General features: G+C 47.9%; 1 long non-coding RNA gene across 1 annotated transcript; it reads left to right on the plus strand.

Annotated features, from left to right (window-relative positions):
* The first annotated feature begins 243 nt into the window (after nucleotides 1-243).
* On the plus strand, nucleotides 244-22,976 carry LOC149367991 (uncharacterized). Its single transcript, XR_016288279.1, has 5 exons — nucleotides 244-369; nucleotides 9,757-9,850; nucleotides 15,657-15,830; nucleotides 21,507-21,532; nucleotides 22,850-22,976. It is a non-coding gene; the product is annotated as an uncharacterized LOC149367991 (long non-coding RNA).
* The last annotated feature ends 545 nt before the right edge of the window (nucleotides 22,977-23,521 follow it).

The raw sequence follows: 23,521 nt of genomic DNA on the forward strand, positions 1-23,521 counted from the left end.
CTTTGCAGCTGCGCAGACGATCCTCAATGCGGGGGGCCTTGTGTCAGTCAGCGGTTCAATTCTGTACTCTGTAGGCTGATGTGTGCTTTAAGAATGGCAGCAAGAAACAAACAATGAACTTTTGGTTTGCAGAACAACTGTTGACCTATCTGAAAGGTGAGGCTGTCGGGCTTTGCTCCAGCTCCTGTTAAAAGGACACTCCTTTAGCTGCAATGATATCTTGTTTCACGCTCTGTAAACATAGTTTGGTGGCTTAGTACAGCCTATACATAAGGTCCGCCGGAGCACAATCTGTACTTAAAGCAGCCGCGCCAAAAACCCTTGTTCGTGGCAGTAGACGTCGTTCTGGCCGGTTTTCTACCTCGAAAGGTAAACCAGTGCAGAGAATTTTTTTTCACTTCGATTGCTGTATAGCACTTGTGCATATAAAATAATGTATCTCTTTAGGCGATGCCTACAATTCTCTCTTGAGTGTTTTTGTGACGTTTAGAATATGCTGGACAGAATTTTTCCATTTTCTGTTTTAGCGATAGTAGCGAAGTGTGTTTTTTAGCAGAGCTGATTTATTTAGCCCTGTGATAGCTATTTACGTATTCCTGGACTAAGCAGCGCCGCTGGCCCCGCTTTAATGAGCTCACAAATGCAGCGTTCTTTCATCAACTTCCACTAGCCAAGAGCTTGTCAGATGGTATAAATCGCCATTATTACCGTTGCATTCTGATTACACAGCCTGCATGGTCCTAGAGAGAAAGGTATTCCCGTGAGGAAAAAAATGTCCACCCCACGTGACTATCACTACTGAAAAGCTTGGCGGACTTCTCAGCCTGCGAAAGCCGGACGTAGAAAAGGACGCTGTACACGAAGGTGGTGCTCGTGAACATCAAAATCTGGATTACAGGAAACATAATCCGGCTTAAAAGTAACTGATACAGTCAAGCCCACGACGCAGTTTTCAGAGGAATGATTGCTCCGAGCAGGAGATTGTGTGTCTAGATTGACCAGAGGCAAAAGTGGCACTTCTCCTTCCTGATGTGTTAAGCCTGGCCTGCATTCTAGTGCTTCTGTAGCCTATGTGCTCCCTGTTTTCAAACGGACTGATACTGCTTCCTAGAGACAGTTTTCATGGTTTTGTTGTTTAAATTTATGAATCTCTTTTCTCATCACGTGCCTTATTTTGAAGACAATTTTGTACGGCTAACTTCCTGGAGATTGCAAATGCTTCATCTACGTTTGAAATTATTCTACTGTTATAAACACTATGTTCATGAAACAAAAAATGCTCTGGAGTTCACTTTGTAGAGAACCCTACCCGATGTGCGGAGGTGTAGGAAATCCTAAGATCCGAGGGAATGCCGAGCACCTCCTTCTTGCAGGGGAGTGAAAATAGCATTGGCGGGTGAAGTACACCGCTCAACTCTTTTCTGAAAGGTGACAAGCTAAACTCACTAAGGAGTCCAACGTGGGTGCCCTCAAGGGACGCCTTTTTTGTCTGACCATGCAGACAGCGACTGCAAAAAAGCTGGCATTTCAGCGGTGGCTCGCAATGTCATACAAAGGGCACTCCGTGCCTCAAGCATGAAGGTGTGCCCTTTGGTTTTTCGAGGATGCGCAAATAAGAAAGCGTCAGAAGTTTTGAAAAGAGGAGAAGAAACCTGTGCGTTTGTTTCACTTCTTGCTTGGAGCTGAAATGGATGTGACAGAAGGTTGGCGTGTGTTGAAAACAGTAGGCAGCCGTAGTGTGTTATCGCGTTTAGCCGTGGCACCAGCATATTTGTTAGCGTTGAAGTTCTTATCCTGCTTGTTGACATGTATGTGCCTGTCTTGTAAACATAAGCCGTACTACAGTGCGGACATGGCAGCAAAACATGCATCGGAGCCTTCCTGTGCAATGTGAGTTCTTGTACAATACAGATTGCCGCGCGCTCAGAGAAAGCGGACGGAGAATTCCTTGGGCTGTCGACAGCGGCTTGCTCGCGCTCAAATTTCGCACAGAGGTGGTTTCTGGCCGAATTGTCTTTCAGTATACTTCAGTGTATTTCAGTTATTCAGAAATACTCATAGTGTAGAGTGATGAAGAATCAAAAAAGAACTTTTTGCGGGCAGATAGACAGACCCTCTGCAGTAGAGGTGGGCCTACCCCTGGAGGACTCCGCATTCGGTTTTCCTGGGGAGGGGACATGCCTCTGAATTGACTAGAGGATGAGGGCCGATTGGGCGAAGAAAAGCGCCTCGGAAATGGTGATTGGGATTAGCGTCGATGCGAAGTAGGGGGCCCCACGTGAGCTGTTAGGTACTCCTCAATGTCCTGCGGTCTTTCACCATAGCGAGGTCAAGGGGAGTCAGATGGGAATCCTCGCAAACCAATCCTCCGGTACGGGAAATTCCGAAAAATATGGCCGCCTCGCCCCACAGGTAACACAGCGGCCGGTTGTTGTTCATGCGCCACACGTGCGCCTTGCTTATAGCAGGTCGCAGGTAATGGTCGGGTGGTCCGGCAACAGGGCAGAACGCTTGCGGAGCGGGGGCAGGTCGGCTTAGGCAGAAGACATGACGTAAGGCTCCGGTAGCGGTGCTGGCGGGGGCGTCTCCTGCAGACGCAACCCTTACCGACGGAGCATCCAAGCGGAGGGTTCGCAGATCTTCGTTGACAATGCTCCGCACATGCTCAGGCAGCGCCTTGTCTCCGGGTGCTGGCACGGACACGCCGTAGTCAGTGGCCGCTAGATTTGTCGGACGGCAGTACTGTGAACTCCGTCCCTGTAGTGAGCGTTCCATGCTTGTGGCTTCCATGGCGAAGGCGGTGACGGGTCTTGGAGGTTTGGGATTCAGGCCAGCAAAAAGCTGCTCTTTAACGCCATGCATGAACTGCCACACCTTCGTTGCCTCAGGCATGGAAGGGTCGGCCCGATTGAAGAGGCGTGCCATGTCCTCTATAAACATTGTCACGCTCCCATTGGATTGCTGGAGGGCGCCTCAGCAGTTGGGAAGAGCGGACGTGTCTCACGTCGGCTCCGCCGAATTTGATTCTTTCCCGAAGCATTTGCGGAAGCGCAGCAACACCTTCTGGCTACACTTCCAATACAAAGAGATGGCCACCAACCCTTGTTCAGGTGGGACCGTTTTCTCAAATCCTACGAGAATTTGAAGTCTAAGCGGATCAAGCTCAGTTCCTAAGCCTAACAGTTAGGCCACGACTCAGCTGCCCGCCGCGGCTCCACGGGCAAACTCTGCCGCAAACCATGACGACCGTGATGGGATACGACCCATAGGGGTTGGAGATCGTCACCATGCCACAGGCGAGAACTCCAGTTTTCGATAAGGTTACAGAGGTGATTATCCATCGCAAGATTGCTGAGTGGAAACGTGCATCAGCCCGTGACAACCACCCGACACGGCAGAAAGGTCAAACGCCAGATGGCCGCGTCACCGCGGCATGGGATATGCCGCTGCAGCAAACGCCCCGCCCGCAAGTCAAGCGTTGAAAGCCTCCTCCGCAGCCGCATCTGGACAAGCAAGATGCTGTGATCATAATCAAGCCTAAAGGAACGCTGGATCTCAGCAAATTCAGGGGAGGCAACGCGGTCTGAAACGCCTTGCACATGGCAGCTGGCGTGGACCATGGCTCAACCGATCTTAGCGTTTGGCCCATATGGGAACAGAACATCATCGTCTTCGAGGTGCGAGACGCCCAAATAATCAGAAATATCCTGGCAATTCAAGACATTCAGCTCGGGGACAAGGCACACGCAGTGTACTCTTACCTCCGGCCCTCCGACGACACGTGCAAAGAAGTAATACAAGTGGACCCGAGGGTTTCCGACGAAGACATTAGGAAAGCGCTTCGCTCCCCGGACGCACCAGTGGTGAGCGTTAGGAAATTAGGTTCCTCCAACGCGGCAGCCATCACGTTTGAAGGAAGACAGCCCCGTTTCACGTCTTCTACTATGGTGAAGCGGTTCCCGTGCGCTTATACAAGAAAACGACGCCAGCCTGCGCACTCTGCGGGAAACTTGGACACCGGGCGAATGTTTGCCCTTGCCTTTCGAAGTCAAGATGTCCGCAGTGCGGCCAGCAAGATGTTCCAGAATCCCACGACTGCCAACACAAATGCATGGTCTGCGAAGGTCCCCATCCCATGGGGTCGAATGAGTGCAAGTGGAAGTATCGAACATCACAACCAACCAAGCCCAAGACAGGACAAGTCAACCACTAGTCCAGGTCGAGGCTTCGCAACCGGTCGAGCAACAGAGGCTCATCGAGCAGCGGGGACCGACTGACCCACCAGGCCCAGTCCTCCAGCAACCATTCAGCACTAGCCGGCTCACGCTCTTCAAGCAAAGGAACCGGGACTACCGATAAGGTGTCCCGTCGTACCACAACGGCAGCCGTCCAGCCGAGAAGACAACAGGACCCCATGACAAGAAGCAAGCAGCGCAGCGGCAGCAAGGTGAGCTGGGCAGAGGTATCTGCCTCCTCCCCCGAAGCGTTGGTTTACAAACGACTAAAATCAGAAAATAGCGCATTGAAATAGCAAGTAGGCATCGCAGTCAATCCAAACAACACATTACCTGCATCGACGCAACAGGTATGTCCGATGGAAGAAGATAACGCAGATCTACCACCTCCGTTTCCACACCAATTAGACACTAGTACCCCCGAGAGGCAACTCCGCCAGACGCACCACACAAGGCACCAAATCCGCAAGCACCACCACCGCAGGCACCAAAGCCGCAATATGCAGAATGCCCCCAAACCCAGGAACGCATCCCTCGCTTGGAAAACACAATTCAAGACCTTATTACAAATAATGAATTAGACCTCATTACATTACATAAATTACAAATTACGATCAAGACGACAGTCAAAAACATATTGGAATCAGTTATTAAACCCATGATGGAAAACTTCTAACCAGTTGTAATCAGGATGCAAGCGCAGGAGATTAGAATTGACCGCAAACTTCAGGAATTATAAGATAAATTTCAAAACAAGCACACATAGCTACAGAGTAAAATGGGAACTAGCCGCCTACTAAGCTCTGAACGATCAACAACCTGAGGGCGCACCATAAATGAAGAGACCCACGTTTCTAATCCTCAGCATGGCGCCACAACCTATACATAAACTTACCATCCAATGGTGGAACTGCAGGGGACTAAAACGGAAGAGCGAAACATTACAACAATACATAGACTCTCATGGCCAAACGCCGCAAATAATAGCCCTGCAAGAAGTGAATATGGAGGCTAAGACCAGAGGATACTCAACACATCAAAAAAATCCCTCGACATGCATCTTGGTCTGTAAATCATGCACGGCAACCAGTGTAGACCTTAACCTAGGCAACGATATATAATATACCTTCATAAAGGTACTGCCACAGTACAGAAACAGTAAGGGCACCTATATACTCAATAGATATAGTCGCCCCAAACAGCACCGCGTAGCCTTCGATCTGATCTTTCTTAAAGCACTGAGAGGAGCCCAAAAAGGTTCGTTCGCTGCAGTTCGTGACTTTAATGCTTCTAGCCCCCTATGAGGATACCCGAGGGAAGACGCGAAAGGCATAAAACTAGCATCCGCCATCGCTGTTATGGCCCTGACCCTACTCACGGACCCGCAGCACCCGACGCGAGTCGGCACCAGCATGACGCGGGATACTTCCCCCGACCTCACGCTTGCCCGCAATGCCCGTAACTATGAGTAGATCAAGACGGGAGAGACCCTAGGCAGCGATCACTACGTCCTGCAGACCATCTTCGAAATCAACAAGCACAGCAAACCATAAGGGCAAGCCGGAATTACAGCCTGGGAGACATTCATGAAATACACCAAACTAGATACATCGGAACAAATAACCAGCTACGAAGATTGGGCGGCCTCCGTTCTCAACCTTAAAGAAAAGCTTACAAAAAATCACTCGCTACCACAGAGGACCACTCAGCCGTTGACCACCATTTCCTACAGATTCCGGAAGCCAGAAGTAGTCTGATAAAACAGTGGAAAAAACAGACAGAACCGGAAACTCATAAATCGAATAGTCAAGCTTACTATTCAAGCGGACCAATACGCATGGAACCTCTCTCGCACCAACTTGCTAACAAAGTGCGAATCTCTCAAAGGCCGCCTAGAAACCAAGGCTACGTGGAACGTTTTGCAATGCCTAATTGACCCTCCGAAAGCGAAGAGTGAACAACACAGAAATTTGCATCGAGCCCTACACAGCTTTCAAGGCACGGATCACGAACTCGGGGATGAACTCACGTGTTGCGATATCTGCATCGCGAGACCCCCACAACCCTGCAATAAGAAGTACCGGAGGGCAAAAGAAGACCCAGATAATGAAGATAGCCCCGGGACTAGACAAAATTACGGACGGACCTTTCGCCAACCTCGGCACGGATGCTCTGCAGCAACTCGCGGATTACATAAACGAATGCTGGCGCACCGGCACCATTCCACAAGCATGGCAAACAGGCAATGTCCACTTTATCCCGAAACACGGCAAGAAAATCAGCATAGAAAACCTGCGCCTCATATCTCACTCACGTCGTGCGTAGCGAAACTCATGGAAAAGGCAGTCCACGCGCGTCTCTCCCGTTAACTTGAAGACCATGAGCTACTGACACACACGATGTTTGGATTCAGGGCCCACTTGTCTACCCATGGTGTGCTTCTACAATTCAAACGCGAAGTCACTGATCCCGCACGTAGAAACAGTAACCGAGCGCTTTTAACCCTCGACCTTAAGGAAGCGTTTGACAACGTCTAGCACTCCGTGATCCTCAACAACCTACACAGCACGAACTGTGGCCAGCGAGTTTACTGATACAGCTGCGATTTCCTTACCGACAGAACCGTCAACATCAGCACAAGCAAAAAACAAACAACGCAAGTGAAGATGGGCACGAGAGGCACTCCGCAAGGGGCAGTACTATCCCCACTTCTCTTCAACATTGCACTCCTATATCTCTCACCCCTTTTCAATGAGGCACAGGGCATACGCCACGCCCTGTACGCTGATGTTGTAACCATCTGGATAACCACGGGAAGTACGGGAATGATTGAAGAACTACAAACAGCGCCAACAACAGTTCGAAATCATGCACGGGCGTGTGGACTCACCTGCTCTGCCAAAAAATCTGAACTCATAGTCTTCCGTCAACGCAATAATCAGGACACCATCAACATCTGCGTTGACAACTCACTCTCCAAGAAAGTTCAGACATTCAAGATACTGGGTCTGTACATGAATGAAAACAGCAGCAACCTCTTCACCCTCCAGAAACTCCGGCTCGAGAGAGCAAGTCGACAGGATGATCGCCAGGATAACGACGGGGAAAAACGGGATGCGAGAAGAAGATACCCTTCTACTGGTGCAGGCTTTCGTCGTAAGCCGCGTTGTCTACGCAGCACCCTACCTCCGCCTCAAGAATCGTGACATCAAGAACCTAGACGTCATAATCATAACAGCCTCCAAGAAGGCCCTGGGCCTCCCTCCTGCGACATCGACGGACCGGCTCTTACGACTGGGAGTGCATTACACGATAGACGAGCTGATAGAGGCACACCTCACGGCGCATGTGGTGTGGCTCTCCAGTACACGGACTGGCCGACAAGTACTCACTGATTTGACCATCAATTGTCCCGACAGCTAGACGCCAAAAACGACATTCCAGCCTCATGGATAGGGCAATTCAAGGCAGCTCCACTACCCAGGAATATGCACCCCGATTTTCACCAGTCAAGATGAGAAGCGCGAGCCGAAGCTATGAAAAGGCACTACGGCGGGCGCGAAGGCGTGTTCTATGTCGATGCTGCGGGTACCGAGCATTGAATGACGGGCGTCGGGGTAGCCCACTAAAATAAAACAATGGACGGACAAGGACTGGCTAGCCAGGACATAATGGATGCGGAAGAAGTGGCGATTGCTTTAGCTGCAGCACACACTAGATCGGAATACATTCTTACAGATTCACAGAGAGCGTATCCCAATTACCTCAGGCGCAGGATCGCACCGCTAGCAGCTAAAATACTGCAAGATAGTTACACTCGTGCCTACTAACCCACACAGAAACACTTATTATGGCTACCAGGTCACGAGGGCATCCCAGGGAATGAGAGCGCACATGTCTGAGCCCAATATTTCTCTCCAGGGAACCCAGAACGGATTCCGTAGAATCTCCTACCCCACTATTAACATACAACGACATATTTCAGCACTTGAGATTATCTCATCGGGTCTATCCTACGCCGGCTAAGACACTAGGAAAAGTGTAAGAACTACACCTCCGAAAGCTACAGACCAAGACTTGCAACCATCTGCGTTGACCACACGCAATAGACCCGGAGTCATGTGACTCACAGTGCAAATTCCGTGGGAAGAAGGCGGACCTCTACCATATTGTATGGGCCTGCCAACGAAATCAGGCAGTCACTATCAATAACCAGCCAACGTAGGAGGGGTTGGAGGCAGCTCTCATCAGCTCAGACGAAATGAGCCAAAAAGAACTCACAGCACACGATGCCATTGGGTTTGCGGACTGAGAGCTCCAACCGCCGCTACAACCTCCTAACAAATTCATTAAAATATTTTCACCACCACCACCATTGGACTGTGTGCGACCTGGAGCGAAGGGCAATTTCAGAGTTCTACTTTCGCTCGCTCGAGCTGAATGTGGCGAGGAACTCACGGCGGAAAGCTGCCTAGTTGGAGAAGGACGCCTGATGGGTCTCAAACCACGTCTTTGCCGAATCTTGCAGCGCGAAAAAAACGCTCAACAGCATCCCCTCGTCGTTCCAGTGCTTGAACGCGGCAACATGGTCACAACTGGCCAACCGATGTTCTACATCCTCGAACCTGTAGCCGTGGAAAGATGGCGGCGACCAAGGCGCGAGAAGGACGAACGGCGGGCAGTGCTGGAGTACTGACCTTTCTGGCTGCCCTTGGTGTACGTCATGGCCCGCATCGGCGTTGCTAATGGCTCAAACTCGAATTGCAGGCCTCGCAGGCGTCGGCTGTGTTTGTGAACGGGCGTCAAGAATATCGTCCTTGTGAGCGTACATGAGATGGAACCCGGGACCTCCACCAAATGGCAAATGTAGCAAGAATGAGCAGAACCCTACCGTTTACTGGGACTAGGATCGCCGAACAACCGCGCTCTTTCGAGACGAAAAAGACGCTCTGAAAAGCTCGAAGCTATAAGGTTCAGTCACAAGGTGGCGCCGGCAGAGTTGCAGCAGTAGAGTCACTCTACTCGTCTGTGTGGCAATATTAAAAGCGCTAACATATCCGAGCTTCAGGTACTTCTCGGTGCGCAAGGAACAGGTCACGGAATTTATCATCACTATCAAACACTACTATTTGTTTTTCCCTGATCTGGTCTGTTGTACAATATATTTTACTTGCATATTGTACCTACAATTTCCTATCCGAAAAACGCCATTATGAGACCTATTTTACTTCGTTCTTTCCGTATAAGCTATGTTTTCTTTTCGTTCTATAAAATGTAAACGTACACATTGTTAGAGTAGAATTCTGTCTTCACAGTATCACATGAAAAGGGGCTTTGAACGATCGGGTCAACTTGCTCCACTTTTTGTTACAGCCCCCTCCGTGGTTTTTTTAAAAAAACAATCTGAATTCGAATTTGAAATTAGTAATAAACTCAGTTAGCACTCAATTTCTACCTAAAATGACATCCTTCAGCACTTCTAGCGAACGCGCGATCTTTGACGAATCTTTTTATACTGCAGGGCAGTCAAGAAACCAGAAAAATGAACGTGCTCCAGGTCACTCTTGTCACAACCTTGGGATCCTTGGTTGGCGCACCTAAACTTTTCTGTGAAGGTCAGTCTTCCATTAAACCTTCCACAGATGCCTATCCACTTTTTTTTTCTCGGGCGAGTCAGCTCTACAGACCACAAAGAGATCAGCTGCTCAAGCGAAAAGCGTTATTGGGAGACCTACATAAGTTTTAATTCAGCAGGTACTTAAGCCTTAACCAACTTTGTGCTTTAACTTTATAGCAAATATTTGCGCGTTTGAACACTTCCGCGTATGTGTGCATGTTATCAGGTGAGTACTACAGTGCGGACGAAAATATGTCGGAAATTCAGGTAAGAATCGGTGCATGAAAATATGCTGTCTTGTCGGGCGTGCCGAGACACCCTGAATGGGCAAACAGCATATGATAAACAGATGGCACTACTATCTCTCGGATTGATGGCTTTCCCAAAAGCCTGATACTTTATATATCGCTTGGCATTTAATTTGAAAGGGGGTTTCTGCACAAATAGTACAAGGCGTAGTGTTCACAGAGGGTGACACAAAACGGCGAGCAGAACGGCGGGCAGCGCAGGAGACGGCCAGTCCAACCCAAGCGATCTCGTGCAGCGCGGCGGCACTTCGTCTTTCAGCGACGCTTAGTCGTCGTCGGCGCTCCGGCAGCGATCGGCCTAGGCGGTATCAGGTGCGGCCGTCGTTGTTCGCTACAATTGCCCTGGGAACGAAGATTAGCCATCCTGGCGACTTATGGCGAGGGCAAGAGGAGCGGGTCGTGTAAGTCTTCAGGCGGCTCACGTGGACGGTTTCTCGGCCGCAATGGCGCTGGTCCGAAGAGGGGTTGAGCGCCTCCACGGTGTAATTGACAGGCGACGTTTGCTGGACGACGCGATAAGACCCCTGGTATTCCGTGCGAAATTTTGATGACAATCCTGGTGGTGTGCCGGGAACCCAAAGCCAAACTAGGGATCCAACCGGAAAAACGTGTTGCCTGTTAACGTTATCGTGGCGATGCTTTTGGCGGCCTTGGGATTCAGAAGTAAAAGAGCGCGCCAACTGGCGGCAGTCTTCTGCATGCTTTGCGACTTCGGAGAGAGGCGTCCACTCGCAGGCGTCAGGAGTATAAGGTAATATGGTGTCCATCGTGGACGACGGCTCACGCCCATACAGAAGGAAGAAGGGGGAAAAGCCGGTGGTTGATTGCGTGGCGGTGTTGCACGCGTATGTCACGAAAGGAAGGACGGCATCCCAGTTGGTCTGATCTGCTGCGACGTACATCGTGAGCATGTCTCCGAGAGTACGGTTGAAGCGCTCGGTGAGCCCGTTAGTTTGAGGTTGGTAGGCCGTGGTGGTCTGATTTACGATGCGACATTCGGTAAGCAGAGCTTCAACGACGTGTTAAAGGAAGGCGCGGCCTCTGTCACTGAGCAGCTCGTGCGGCGCGCCGTGGCGAAGGACAAAACGGTGCAGCAGGAACATAGCAACTTCGCGGCTAGTAGCAGCAGAAAGGGCGGCTCTCTCGGCATACCGGGTGAGGTGGTCGACGCCGACGATAATCCATCGGTTCCCAGAGACCGTATAGGGAAGAGGGCCGTAAAGGTCGACGCCAACGCGATCGAAAGGACGTGCTGGGCATGGGAGTGGTTGCAAGGGGCCGGTTACACGAAGAGTGGAAGTCTTTCGCCGCTGACAGGCGATGCAAGATCGGACGTAGTTTCGAACATAGGCGTACATGCCGCGCCAATAGTAACGCTGAGAAATTCGTTTGAATCTTTTCAGCACACCAGCGTGCGCACACTGAGGGTCAGCGCGGTAAGATGCGCAAATTTGGGATCTTAAATGGCGGGGAATCGCGAGAAGCCACCGCCGACCATCAGGCATGTAGTTGCGGCGGTATAGAAGGCCGTCCCGGAGGGCAAAGTGCGGAGCTTGACGCTGTAAAGTTCTAGAAGGCGCAACGTTTTGTGATGAAGACACGGAGTCTATGAGGGACGCAAGCCACGGGTCTTTCCGCTGCTCCGCAAGAATATCAGCGATGGTAAGAGACGAAAGTACGGGATCGGTCGCCGAAGAACAGGCAGCGTCGCTGGGAAGGGGAGACCGAGACAAAGCATCGGCGTCCATGTGCTCACGGCCGGAACTTTAGACGGCGCGGATGTCAAACTTTAAAAGGCGAAGAGCCCAGCGAGCGAGGCGACCGGATCTTTAAGCGACGATAACCAGCAGAGCGCATGGTGGATCGTGACGACGTCAAACCGGCGGCCGTATAGATAGGGTCGGAATTTCGTTAGCGCCCATATAATAGCTAAGCATTCCTTCTCCGTAACGGAACAGTTGGATTCAGCTTTGGTAAGCACGCGACTCGCATACGCAACTACGTATTCTTCAAAACCATCTTTTCGCTGGGCCAGGACAGCTCCGAGGCCAACGCCACTCGCATCCGTATGGACCTCGGTAGGTGCTGTGGGGTCATAGTGTCTGAGTATCGGCGGCGAAGTCAAAAGATGGCGCAGGGTAGTGAACGCTTCGTCGCACTCGACCGACCAGCCAGGTATGTCATTGGGCCCGCCAAGTAGCTTCGTCAGCGGCGCAATGATGGACGCAAAATTGCTTACGAAGCGCCAGAAATAAGAGCACAATCCTATGAAGCTTCGAAGTTGCTTGAGCGAAACCGGCTTAGGAAATTGTGCCACAGCACGGAGCTTGGCCAGGTCAGGGAGAATGCCTTCTTTGGAGACGATTTGCCTCAAGATGGTCAACTGCCGAGCTACGAAGTGGCACTTCTTGAGATTCAGCTGCAGTCCGGCGTAAGTCAGGCAAGTCCAAACCTGCTTTCAGCGTGCAAGGTGTGTGGTGAAATCGGCGGAAAAGACAACAATGTCGTGCAGGTATCAGAGGCAGGTCTGCCATTTGAACTTCCGCAAGATGTTATCCATCATCCTTTCGAATGTGGCGGGAGCGCTGCACAGACCGAACGGCATCACGTTGAACTCGTAGAGGTCGTCGGGTGTAACAAATGCTGTCTTTTCTCTGTCAGGTGCTGCCATCGGTACCTGCCAGTAGCAGGAACGTAGGTCAAGAGACGAAAAGTACTCAGCGCCTTGGAGACTGTCAAGAGCGTCGTCGATGCGGGGAAGAGGGTAATTGTCCTTGTGGGTAATTTTGTTGAGGCGGCGGTAATCGACACAAAATCGGATTGAACCATCTTTCTTCTTCACAAGTACCACCGGCGAATACCAAGGGCTGTGAGACGGACGGATGACACCACGGTGCAGCATGTCCTCAACTTGTTCGCTAATCACGCGGCGCTCTGCCGCCGACACACGATATGGCCGCTGGCGAAAAGGCGGATGAGAGCAGGTCTCAATGCGATGAGCGACGGTGGAAGTCCGGCCTAGAGGAGTGTGGGCGACGTCTAATGAGGAGCGAAACGTGTGTAGAAGAACTAAGAGCTGCGTCCAGTGGGCAGAAAGAAGAGCGTCATCGATGGCGGCTTGTAAGAAGGCGTCGGGCAACGGATCAGGTGCTGAATCAGGATGAAGAACAATGATGGAGGAACTGCGGGAGGTCACAGGGGCATCCAGGTTAGAGAGAAGGTGAGCAGGTTGAACTGAACCAGGAGACTCGCCACGTAGCAGGGTAAGCGGGCAGGGAGACGGATTGTAGATAATCATCGTCGCGAGACCTCCGTGAACATCTAGAACAGCAGACGGCAGCGGCAGGTTTTTGCGATGGACGAAGGAAGACGACGGCGTAAATAAAACGGTGACGGCGGGTGTGGCAGGACACGAGAGGGATACAAGCGCTGAAGCCTCCGGAGCGATGTCGACGTCTGCAGTTACGGTGATCTTCTGCGGACACAGCGAATGGTGGTCATCGGCCGGTTCGTCACACAATGCAGAAAATTCGACTTCAGCGCGGGCGCAATCTATCACGCGTTAATTTTTAACACGAAGTCCCACCCGAGGATCACGTCGTGCGAACAAGACGGCAGGACCACGAACTCAACACTGTACAAAATGTCGGCAATGAAGACCTGCGCTTTGCATGCGGCCAAAGGTGCGATCCTCTCTTCGGTAGCAGTCCGAAGCGACAAACCAGAAAATGATGTCGTCACCTTTCGTAACCGACGGCACAGCTTCTCATGAATCACCGACACAGCAGCACCCGTATCGACAAGTGCGTACACAGAAAATCCATCGACTGAAACCAATAGAATGTTCGCGGGAGAAAATTGATGCCTTGAGCTGTTTGAAGAGCACTTAGTTCTTGCCTCGGGAACTGCGGAATTTAGTTTCCCTCGTCAGCAGATGTAGGGCGACGGCGCATTGGTGAAAGTGAACGGCGACGTGGGGACGGGTCGTATACGGACTCCGCACCTCCACCAAGTGAAAGGGGGTTTCTGCACAAATGGTACAAGGCGTAGTGTTCACAGCGGGCGACACAAAACGGCGAGCAGAACGGCGGGCAGCGCAGAAGACGGCCAGACCAACCCAAGCGATCTCGTGCAGCGCGGCGGCACTTCGTCTTTCAGCGATGCTTCGTCGTCGTCGGCGCTCCGGCGGCGATCGGCCTAGGCGGTATCAGGCGCGGCCGTCGTGGTTCGCTACAGTTTGATATCCCCTTCTCAATATGTTGAACACTAACTCTCGTGGAAATGAGCGACCTCGTTTCCTTCGAATGTATTGTGAAATTGTGATGTAATGGACCCCGTTCGTAACAAATCATAACCAAGATCATCCACATCTGTGGTGGCTCTGACAGACGAGGGAGATTTTTTGCAGATTAAAAAATTGCAAGATGGAGGCCGACAGGTCATTTCTAGTTTAAAAGGCAAGTGTCGAAAAGATGCTGAATCGCACTTTATGAATGGGTTAAATATTTCCTAGAGCTGTCGTCACTGTGGTTTATCCAATCGGTAATCATCGATTACAGAGACTGCACACTTTATCACTTAACTCCATCGGAATGGGCTCCTACCATTTCATCTCGCGTTATGGGCTCGCGAGCGGAAACCAAAGAGAGCTGTCAAACAGATGCGAGTGCCGTCTCATCAGAAACACGGGCGAACTATATTTGCACCCATGTGAGAGCAAAAAGTTACTGGTTGCACTTCAGTCTGCTTAGGAGAGGTAATGCGACAAACATTCCCTGTCCTCTTTTTCACTCTCTATTTTTGATTCTGTCTTTACTTTGTCTTTTTATTACTTTTTAGTTTGCACTCATTTTTGCTTTTTTGATTTTTGCTTTTCTTTAACTTTTGTATTTTTATTGTAACATATTTTTATTTTACGTTGTTTATTTTGGTTATTATATTGTTACGCCGCGTAGTGGCTGACTGAGGACTTGGAGGAAGAAGAGGGAGGCGCGCGCAGACTGATCTGGGCTCTGAGCCGTTTGCGGCCAGCTGTGTTTCGTCCAGCCTTCACCTGTATAAAACCCATTTCATCCGCTACAATATGTTTATTTCCTTCATTTTTGATTTTCATTTTGTACATACAAGTTGCTTATCAAATGCCGCTTATAAACGTTTATATTTTATTATATTTACTATGCAAATTATGATTAACAGTTCGTGCGGACAATATCCGGCCACAAACTTGAGTCTACAACTTCTGTCCACGCCACTCATAAGAAAAGAAAGGCTTACGCCTTAATACAGAAGATAGCAAGAACTTTGTGCAAGTTTCGAGGGAAAGCCCTTGAATACATTCGTCTTAAACGCGCCCATGAGCCTTGCACTGGTTGGTCCGTTGCTGTCCTGATGAATTGAATTTTCTTCATTAATTCCTTTGCAGTGCTTTGCGTGTGTCCTTTCCTTCGCGTTCATAACGATGACGTCCGCTAGTGCTTGTTTTTCGTCACGGTCCAGAGTGCTGGAACCCTAATCAAGAAAAGGCAAAGTGTGTTGGCTGGCAGCTGTTCGAAGACACTTGTGAAGGAGTGCCCTTTATACGGTGTAAGCCCAAATATTGCAAATGCCACTGCCTGCCTGGGTACTTCCGGCGATGGGACTACCAGTGCGTGAAGTCTCAGAGAGAATGCTGTGAGTATGCAATCACCTGTGCCATAGTCTCTAGACATCATAAGCGTTTCATTTTTTGCATCTGTGTAAAAGTTATAAGGTGCTCTGAGGAGTTCAAAAGTTCAAATCTGCGCTAGATAAGAATATCACCGATTAGAAAATGTCATGTACTACACCCTTTCGCCACACTCAGCTGTTATAGACAGAGGCCTCGAGACGGTCGTACGCATAAAACGGCGTTCGCTCTGGCAATTCACATGGCCGCTGGATCACATGACTGATTCATGCATCATGTCTTGCAGTAATAATCATATTACCGCTTATTTTTCAAGGAGTCATCTGGCACCAAACGACGGAAGTCCGATTAGATGAATGATATCCGTGCACATTTAAGACTCCGAAGGCTTGCCCCATGGCTCCAGTTTCCTTTATCATGGCTCTTTTCAGTCCTTTCTCATCCGCTCCCGCTAGGTGTGAATGTGTGACCGCAGAAATTGAGACGGCTATTGCGCATTCTGTTCTCCAAAAAAACATTTTCATTGTTTTATTGCTACAGCATTTAGGCTGTTGTAATGCATTTTACTGCTTCTCTGCCACAAAATTCCATGATTTGTCAATTCGGTGATGACGTTGTCACGGCTAGTGTGAGCCCGATCACGGCCGGTCTCGACGCGTGCGCTCGCAGGGAGAAAGCACTGGTTGGGAAGGAAATGGCCCTCATGGCTGAAATATTGTTTGTACGACTGTGATCGTCGCCGTTTGTCATATGCATCGAGTAATCGGTCCATGCCGTGACCTTTGGAATGGAAATGATTCTGCGAACCTTCAAAGGATCAGGGCGTTGTGAAGGCAGTCAAATTCTGTGGTTGTGGGAAACGTCTTGCGCACTTTAAAAAAGCCTTCAGAACGCAACCAGACGCGCGTCCGCACCCTCCGGCGAAAGTGAGAATTGCTTTTGAGGAATATAATAGTGCTGTAACTTTCTTAATTCTCGTTGGGCACATCTGCATCAAGGGCAGGGACGAAGTAGGGAGTCAAAGAAAGGGGAGAGTCAGAGGCGTCGTAGTGGAAGGCTCCGGATAATTTTCGCCTCGAACTAACGCCGCAGAGTACACGGGTGTCTAGATTCTCGCCTTCAACGAAACGCCTCCGATTACATTTGCAGAGTGCGTAACTTTGCGCGTGTTGTGTGACGCCCGGTCTACTTCGCTCTGTAGGGCTGGCGCCCAGTCGGAGCAGAATCGACTCGAACATTTTCGAACTTAGCCTTTTCTGATCATTAAGCGCGCTTGCCCTGGCGGGAGGGTATCAGAGTGCATATATGATATTGCTAAACTCCCACCTCGCCACCGCAGCCTTACATTAAGCGAAGGAGCGGGAGATATCACGCCAGACTTCGATACGGCCACCTCCACGTCATCCGGTTCACCGACTCTCACACTCCCCGGTCAATAATTTGTGCCTCTGTTTGCCTCTCTGTTGCATTGGTGCATTTTTGCTCTAAGATGTCTCTCTCTATTGCAATCTGTCTCAAGTTGAAACCTCTGCATATGTCGTTATATGTCCAGTGCAGCTGCTATGTAGCGTATCTGCGCTCCATAAACGTTGCTCTGTGAACCTTTGACGTGAAACAATTGTCGAGCATGCGACAAGCAAGAGCTTGGCATCAAATAGCCACGCCCCTATCTCACTAAGTGTTCGTGTTCTGGCTGAGCTTGCCGCATTAATGCCGACGCAGTTCACCACACTGATACAGCTCATTTAAGGCGTTCATTTAAAAAATCATCGACATGCCGCAAAGACCCACCCCTCATGTAATACACCAAGAGGGGTATCTGAGGTATCAATAAATAAATAAACTAAATAATGCAATCCGGGACATCGGTCAGACCGACAGAACTGCCTGCGCACGTTGTAAGGGGGTCGGGTACACAAAACATTTGTGTGTATGGGGCAGTGGTATGATACGTGCGGTTAACGGGCCGAAGCTAGCCTTGGGTTACGAGCCACGCTGTAATGCAGGGCTCCTGGTTGGTTTCAAGGAGCTGGGGCTTTTACGTAAAAGCGCACTAATATCGCATTGTGACTGAATGCACTTCGCAAAACATCTCCACCAAAATACGGGTGCAGTAGCTGAGAATTCACTGTACGGCCCTAGTCTTGGGCAACCCAGGGCTATGGTCATTGAGCAACCGTGGCATATTAGAATTGTAAACGGAGATGTCCTGATTGAGAGCATAGTTAACATGCGAGCTTAATTTTACCCTACGCTTCAAGTAACCGCTCAATATTCCGATCTTTCGAAATCAGTCGCTCGCGTATGCTCCGAAGGCAGACGTGGCAGCGAAGGAAAGAAATCGCACTTAGGGCTTAGAGTGAGAAGAAATAAATGTGCGTTGAAATGGAACGTTATGGTAATGTATGGTGTGGTATGGCACTAATGGCATGGCATTCTATGGAATGGTATGGTAATGGTATGGAGGGGTATGGTACGGTATGGTAGGTACGATATAGTATATGAGGCTAACATCGCGAAGTGACACTTTGGCTGTGAAGAACGCAGTAATAAAGGGACACAGATTAAATTCTACCACCTGAGATTATCTACCGGGCATTAAGATTGCACACCACAGGAGGAGTTTTTCAGTTTAGTTTAGTTTATTGGGGCTTAATGTCCCTAGCAAACTCAGGCTATTCAATTCAATTCCTTTATTTTCAACTCGAGGTCGAAGGCCCCCAGGCGTAAAAGCTGTTCTACGAGAGCTTGAAAGGTGCCTGGGGGCCCACACAAGGCAGCAGTGGTTACAAACTAAATTACAGTGTGAGTACACATCTTCAAACAATCATTCGAACAACTATACAGTACAATTATTAACAAAACAATCGTTGTTAATGAGAATTTCAGGTGATCGGCGTTCGGCCTCAATTCTTCCTGAACATCAGAAAACATAGCGGAATTGACATACAATACAAAGTTAGCATGACTATTGTACACAGGTTGTTTAGTGGGTTACAAAATACTGTCGCAGTTGTTTTTTACTGTAGGTCTCGAAATATACATCCTTCTTTTCATAATCGTTCAGAAGAAATGGAAGCAACTACTGCAGGGACTGACAGAGATAATCGGTACGGCGGTGTGGTACAAACGATCTGTCACAACTGCGAGTACGACCATCGCTTTTTTGTTTACGTAAACTTGCGGTGTTCTTTAAAAACGTTTGAAGGGCATTATTTGCGTAAAAGAAAGTGTGCAGTAAGGGAAATTCTAGATAATGTTTTGCTTTTATTATTTTATACCTCACAAACAATTCTTCTGTCGGATGGTAGTACGATACATTAGGAAGAGTTTTTTTCTGTAGAAGGAAAATTGCGTTAATGTTACTAATCGTTGTTGTTCCCCAAACAAGCGAGCAATAGTTTAAATGTGACGTGAATAATGCGTGGTAAATGTGAACCTTTATTTTTTCCGGGAGATAATGTCGGCATCTGGCAAGTGCTCCTTCAGCCGATGATAGTGATTTGCGCAAGAAATCGATGTGGTGTGTTCATTTCATATCAGACGAGAATGTCACTCCTAAAATCCTATGTTGGTTGACAACTTCAATAGTAGCAGTTCCGAGTGTTAAAAGATGATGCATTATAGCCTGTTTGCCACTCGGTTTAAAAATTATGACTTTCGATTTTTTTGCGTTAATCTTAAGACCATTGGCATTGGACCAGTTGATTATCTTTGTCATCTCAGTTTCTGCTTTAGCAATCACCTCTTGTATGTCATGACCAGAAACAAACACGCTGGTATCGTCAGCGTAAATAATATAACAAGCATCTGAATTGGTTTGGTTTGGTTTATGGGGTTTAACGTCCCAAAGCGACTGAGGCTATGAGAGACGCCGTAGTGGAGGGCTCCGGAAATTTCGACCACCTGGGGTTCTTTAACGTGCACTGACAATGGTTAAACAATGTCATTGACATATACATTGAAAAGAAATGGCCCCAAAAGACCTCTTTGTGGCACACCAGATGAAATGCTCTTAAACGATGAGGTATGGCCCCCAATACTAACAAATTTCATTCGATCACTCAGGTAAGAGTTAAACAACACCAAAGATACACCGCGGACACCGTAAGCACTAAGTTTTTTCAACAGAATTTTGTGGTTTAGAAAGTCAAAGGCCTTGCTGTAATCTATAAAAATACCAAGCGTAAGCGTCTTGCATTCAATATTTTTGATGATGAGCTCTTTCATTGTTAGTAGCGCTGTTTCGGTTGATTTGCCTCGACGGAAACCATGTTGGTACTCTCGTAATATGTTATGTCTGGAGAAAAAGTTTTCTATGCGCACCAATATTATTTTTTCTAGGCCCTTTGACAACACGGGTAATATAGATACTGGCCTGTAGTTAGCCGCGTCGTTTTCTTTGCCGCCTTTAAAGATGACCGATACCTTTGCTTTTTTCATGTGACTTGGGAAACAGCCAGTTGTGAGGACGAGGTTAAAAATATATGTCAAGTGAGGCGCAATAACGTGAATTAAGAACTTGACAGGCTTTATCTGAAGATCGTCGACATCGACTCAGTTGGTGTTTCTCTGGTTCACGAATGCGCTACAAATTTCGATTTCATCCGTTGGTTCAAAGAATACAGTGGCATTTTGTTCGTCAGTGGGCGTTGACCCTGTTTCGTCGCAGGTTGGTTTTATCATGTCTACAAAATGCGCATTGAAATGCTCAGCTAAAGCTACACCCGAAATACATTTGCCATCTATTGACATTTCAGGGGGGCTGCACTTCCGACGTTTCCTTTGAAGAATTTCATTGACCACCTTCCACACTTCCCGAGGACCGGTTCTTGAAGCATCAGATATGAGGTTATTATAGTAAGCGATCTTTGCTCTTCTTAACTCTGCGGTCAACTTATTTCGGTATTTCTTGAAGTCTGTTAGTGCTGTCATTTCTCTCGTACGCAAGAAATCTTGGAAGAGTTTTGTTTCTCCTTAGTCGCCTTCAAATGATCGGGTGTTATCCATGGCTTACTTATTTTGTTCTTTTTTCTTGCTTTCTTGTATGGAAAGCATTCGTTATAGAGACAGCAGAACATAATCAGGAATTTGTTGTAAGCTTCAGAGGCATCTCGTTATAAATTGGAGACCAGTCGATGAGGGACGCCGTAGTGAAAGGCTCTGGAAATTTCGACCACCACGGGTTCTTTAACGTGCACGGACATCGCACAGTACACGGGCCTCTAGAAATTCGCCTTCATCAAAATTAGGCCGCCGCGGCCGGGATCGAACCCGCGTCTTTTGGGTCAGCAACCGAGCGCCTTAACCACTAAGTCACCGCACCGGGGCAGTAGTTTTTTCATTTTCGCCTCAATCGAAATGCGGACGCTATGACCGGTATTCAAACCTGTCACTTTGGGATCAGTAGCCCAACGCATAGCCTCCTAGGCGGAGAAATGCGCTGAAATACCCCAAGGTGTTTTCAGTGGAGTATGCAAATTTCTTAATGTTTTTGTCTGTAGCCTTTACGTGTGAAAAGGAGATACCTTTAGTGGGAAAACAATATCATGATATGACACTGCGTGCAAACAGAATTAATATCTGATTAAATCGATGAAAACGATGTGCAGAGAGAGTTGATTCATTTTTTCGTTTTTTTTTGCAATCAAACTGATGGCGGTACCAAATATAAATCAAAGATCCGAACACGGCGAGCCCTGAACACGTGAGCATTTCATTCTGTGCATTTCTGCTAAAGTTGTTCTCTGACGAATATCTCACTTTTTTTAAGTTCATGCCTTAAAATTTTGTGGAGCTTTTTCTGTATTTAAAATATTTGTTCAGATGTTCAGATTTGTTAAAACTCACGTTTCTATGATGCGCATGCATAAATTCACTATATTCAGTAAGGTTTTTGGGGGTTAATGTAATCTTCGGATTATTTAGGCTTCCTTTCCTACTTCGTAATCTTTCGTTACCTCAGCGGGAAAATTTGTCCAAATCTGATCTGATTGGTTGCTAGTCTTGAAAATTCTAAATGTGCTTTGCGCAAACAGTCCGTTTTGTGGTCAAATGCTGGCGAATATTATTCGTCTTGTTCTGGGAACATGCTAATGGATTGTGCAAGAACAGCTGTATTTTTGTTTTATCAGGAGTGTCTCATGCACTTCACCTTACTTCAATTTCATCAGTTATTACAGTAGTAAGTTTTGAAAAATTTCCTTGAAGGCGTTACTTCTTCAGGATTGCTTGCTTCATGAGGCCTTATAGGAGTTCATTTTTGAAAGGAGCTGCACGGTGTGGTCTATATCAGAGCGCCGGAGTTTGGTACTATGCAAATTATTATCTCGTTAACACTGCAAACCCAGTCAATAAAATCGTGGGATACATGTTCTCAACTTCCAATCTTACGTCACTACTGCCACCTACAGTCCAGCTCTGTAAAAAAAAAGATTTATTGCGCGAGGGAGCTGTTTACGTAAATTATATAACTAGCCCAATTTTAGCTGAACCCTTGGCGTCTTAAAAAGTAAACCATCACACATATGCTAAGTCCTAAACCATAATGAAGCGATAAAATTTGAAAAACTCTCCATAAGCCATCAATACAGCTGCCAACCTTTTTGGAATATTATGTTTGCTTTTCCAGAATGGGTGGGGGATTTTCTTTTGCTTATTTAAAGACCTTACAGTAGGCAGTCTCCAATTTCCAGACCGTACACTTGGCATTGTTTTTAAATAAATATGTCAGGAAGCGAGTTTTGCCTAATACTGCGGTGTTTGAACATTCCTCAGCGGATATCAATGAAACGTATTGATATATTTACAGTCAGTGTGCTATTTCCACGTCACATGTTACTGGGTGAAACCAGGCTCTGATTAAAGAAAGAGGGGAAAGAATGTCGGTAATGGAGAACTCGTAGCACCTTATATATTAACAGAGAAGTGCAATAGGGGCTCCGTTTGAAAATTAATTTGTGCTTTGTATTGTCAAAGCAGTGTTTGGTTTCTGAAAAAAAAATGAATGGCACTTTCTTTGCAGTGGTTGAAAAATACAGATGACCTTTATATAAAATATATGTCTGGATATCAGAACAAGTGGTACCCATTCAAATGCTTCAAATCTAAATACAGACGCGCAAATGGCAATATCTTCTACCGAAATGTGGAGTTCTTAATGTCACATCAGGTGGGTACCATCTCAGGTTTTTCTCGCAGTGTTTAGGGTACTATACAAAAAAAATGCGAAAAGCTTCAATACTCTAATTAAATTCGAGAACATAGTATACATATGAAAAGAGTTGACTGAGGGCATTTTGCACCTTTTAAGTTCTAATTTCACTGCCAGCGCAAGCAGCGTCGGACCTCAGAGATTTCTTCTGCTGCAGCATCGTTGCAGGCTTCTTTACATCATCTGTAAAGAACATCCTCAATGCATGGCACCGGTAGCCAAATAGATGGCGCGTTTTTGATATCACTGACCTATTTTCACGGTCACGTTTTCTTCCTTCATTGCCTGGGAATGCGTAGGAATTCAAGGAAAAGCTAAAGAATGACTCCTTTAGACCAGCCACCTTTTCTTCACGGTCCATGTAAGACCTTATATACAAGCCAGCATTAATATTAAGCCGCTTATATTTTATCGTTTTTTAAGTCCGCCCTTATTTGACACAGATGTGAGCAGAGAAAGGATGTATATTCGTTACTTAAATTC

Source organism: Amblyomma mixtum, chromosome 1, assembly GCF_055824585.1.
Source record: "Amblyomma mixtum isolate Tamu chromosome 1, ASM5582458v1, whole genome shotgun sequence".
Lineage (NCBI taxonomy): Eukaryota > Metazoa > Arthropoda > Arachnida > Ixodida > Ixodidae > Amblyomma > Amblyomma mixtum.